This window comes from Octodon degus, unplaced genomic scaffold (assembly GCF_000260255.1).
Source record: "Octodon degus isolate 3935 unplaced genomic scaffold, OctDeg1.0 scaffold00191, whole genome shotgun sequence".
Lineage (NCBI taxonomy): Eukaryota > Metazoa > Chordata > Mammalia > Rodentia > Octodontidae > Octodon > Octodon degus.
The window spans coordinates 2,016,085-2,019,960 of NW_004524767.1; positions in this window are offsets into that span (position 1 = coordinate 2,016,085).

The window sequence follows — 3,876 nt, forward strand, 5'->3', positions numbered from 1 at the left end:
AAAATCATTAAAATAATTGGAGAGAGAGAGAGAGAGAGACAGACAGAGAGAGAGAGAGAGAGAGAGAGAGAGAGAGAGAGAGAGAGAGAGATTGCTTTGGATTTTCAGATAGTCCCAACCTAATTACATTCATCTTTAAATTGAACACGTTTTTCAGTAGTGGTCAGAAAAAGAGGTGGACATAACTATTCTTATTCAAGAATAGTCAGAAAATTCAAAGTTCCTGGTTTTGGATAAGGAAAGAAAAAAGTGAAAGGCGTTGGGTAGCTTGTAGAATCTGGAAAGACAAAGAAATTATTTCTCCCTTGCAGCCTCAAGGAGAAACTGCAATTTTGCCAATACTGGCAAGGAGACCCATATCCAATGGGTCCACTGAGGTCGATGAGAATCTTCTAATCTACAGAAATGTAAATTCATAAACTTTCATGAATTTTAAGACACTAAATTTGGAGTAATTGGTATGACAATGGTACAAAACTAATGTTTTACTTTTCTTAGTGGAGAATTGGTGGTAAGAAGAGTTTTAAGAAGAACATTTCCATTTCCCAAAAATATTTACACTCAGGATTGGCAAGACAGCTCAATGAACTAAGTGTCTGCTTAGCCAAGCTCAGGGACCACGGTTCGATCCCTGGCACCACATGCCATGCCAGCCCCACCTCCAGTAGTGCTGAGCCAGTGACTGAGTCCAGGCATGGTAGCCCATGCCTATAATCCCAGCTCTGGGGAGGCTGAAAATAGGAGGATCACTGCAAGTCTAAGCTGCATGGTGAGACTCTGTACCAAATACATAATAAGGTAAAATAAAATAAAAATATTTACACTCAGTTCCTCAAACTGTAAAGATGAGCTATCATGCCAGTGACTATGTTAAGATACTTGGCAAAATGATTCTGCTGATGTAATCAAGGTTACTAATCAATGAATCTAAAAAATTAGGACATGAACTTGGATTATCTGGTAGGAATTTATATAATTACTTCTAGTTTTTTTTTGAAGTACTAAGATAGATTTTCATTTATATTTTAAAGAAAATAAAAAACTAATAAAAACAACACACAATTTCAAAATATGATGGGAAATTGACAATGTTTGTTATATTCCATATTGTTATGTTCATAGTAGCTGTTCAAATTACCAGATATAGCATGCAAAATTGATCAAACAATTAAGCATTAACTGTTCCTTTCAATAAAGAAAAAAAAATTCTGTTTCATGACACAGGAGGAAGATAGAGCAATTTGAAACTCAAGAAAAACTCAGGTGTCCATTAGTAGTTTGAAAATAGCATGGCTAACACGAAGCAGAAAGCGGGTTACCTCTGGAATCAGGAGGCAGTCCAGGGCTAAGAGCAATAAGGAAGTGGGAGTGCAGTCCAGAGCCTCATGGGGCTGCATTCTGCAGTAACTCTCTGACCTGGGCGGTGTGCTCTTTCTTGGGGCCTTTACAGAGCCCCGCATTCCAGCTGATACCTGCATTTTGTCCTTGTGAAAATCTGTGTGTAGAACTTGGCGATCTTATCTGGCTCTAACCTTCAGACTAATAAGTGAATGCTTTCTTAAGTGACCGTTTTATGGTAATTTGTTACACAACAATACAAATTAATTCAAAAATCTGGTTATTTGCTATCACTTAGTAGCCAGCATGCAAGCCATCTATCACCAAGGACAGCGCAGGCTGTGCAGAGAAACAAACCAAGTTAAATCTGTCTCTCCATTTAGGAATTTAATTGTGCTAGGTTTTATTTCTGCACCTCACAAATGAGGCCAAATGTGCCTGCCTGCCTACCATGAGGGGATGAAATGAATCTTGGGGAGAATCCACTGTAGTTCTGGGGAGCCGTAGGCCATCGACCACCAGGACAGTGTGTGCTGAAGTCTGCAAGAGGACCTCAAGTTGATGGTGCTCTTCCTCCGCCTTCTGGTTTGTCGACAGAAAAATCAAGCAAAATGAAATCGACGAAATCAACATAAGATTATTCTGTTGGCAGAAGCTAGGTTGGAGCATGTGGCTATGCCTATGAGGTAAGTGGATTGTTGCTGTAGAATCCCGAATTTTGAAGAAGTTATTAGCCAGGGCAGCTGATTCTGGGCAACTGCAAGGGACTGGTGTCGAAGAGCGAGGCAGCTGGGGGCTCCTGTCAACAGCTTGCTCTGGCAAGAAAAAGACATAAACTGAGCCACAAATGTAAGTGGTCTTTCTCAAGTTTTCTGTTCAGAGAAATCTTTTCATTATTTTGAAAAAAAGAAAAAGAGATAAAGATACAATGGAGAAAGAGGGCAAAGGTCTGCTTCCAGAAAATAAATTTTACTTCAATGAAATTGAGGGTTAGATGTGTAAATAATCACTGACAGATTTAATAACTCTTCTAAAGAAAGTGAAAACAGCCAGAAAAGAGTAGGAGCATGAAGATTTGAGTCTATGTCTATTTTTTTTCTATATTTTATGGAAAGGTCTACAGTGTGTTCAGGGTCTCTACTAGATCGAACTCGTAGTGATCCACCTGTTTAGAGCCTCTCAAGAGCTGGCATTACAGGTGCGTGCCACCAGGCCCGGTCTCAATTACCATCTCAGTGCGCCCCTGGGGCGGGGAGAGCACGGTCGGCCTGGAGATTGAACCCAGGGCCTCTGCAACTGCTTGCAGGCACTTTAATTTGCTGAGCTATTTGGTTTGCCCAATGTTATCATTTTCTAGGGCTTGTATAGTATCTATCACAATTACCCTGGCTTGCAGAAATGCAAATATAGAAAGCAGACAATAAAACAGAATGTGAATAGAAGGCCTATTTAAATTTAATCTATCGCTTTTTTTCTGCTAATATTCTATGTAAGAGAAAAATGCTAGTTAAAAAGGTCTCATAAATATTTCATTTAAATGAATTTCTCCTAGTACACTAAAGACAAATGATACAAAAACCATATAATTCTAAGTGAACTATAGCACCTAATAATTTCATTGCAGAAAATAAATAGAATGATAGTGACCAGTGCCTCTGCTTCAGGGCTTTCCTTGGGTTTCTCTGCAGCTGATGAGATACCGCCCTAAGGCACACTGGTCCTTACTATTGCCATTAATAAAAAGAAAGGAAAAAAAGTGACATCAGTTTCCTCCAGTTGTTATGTCTAAATTGAATTTTTGGGTGGGACCAGTCCCAGCCGAGGCCCAGCATGGGCCAGACCCTCTCCCAGCCCCTTGGGCCGCCCCCCACCACTCTGCAGTGTCTCCCCTAACCCACCCGCCAAAAAGGAATTTCTGCCGAGTTCCAGGAGCCCCCAGACCCAGTCCTAGCCCAGGTCTGGTGAGTGTGCGGAGAGTTTCCTGCTACCCTGCACGGAGGGACCAGTACCAGCCCAGGCACAGCGTGGGCCTGACCCTCTCCCAGCCCCTTGAGCCGCCCCCCACCACTCCGCAGTGCCTCCCCCACCCCGCCTGCTGAGTAGGAGTTTTTGCACCGTCCTGGAGCCCCCAGACCCAGTCCTAGCCCAGGTCCCTTAAGTGTGTGCAGAGAGCTTCCTCTTCCCCCTACTTCACCTTGTCCCCTCCAGGCACAGCCCAGGCCTGGCATACACGCCTGGGGTGGAATCCTGCAGCTGCAATCCCTGCAGAGAGTGTAGAGGATAGATCCAATCAGCTAGTCCAGAAGCAGAACATCCCCCCACAGGGGCACAACAGGTTCACCCTTAAGGGCAGCAGAGGGAAGGAGCTGAGCACAGCAGCCAGATCCAAGCCAGACGCAGCTGGATAAGTCCAAACTTTGTAGAGCTGCACCTGAACTTTAGTATGTGAGAAGGTTATAACTACAGCAAAGATCTACAACAAAGGTCAGAAGACAGTGCTACACAAAATGACGAGAAAAAACAAAATGCAATCTCAGA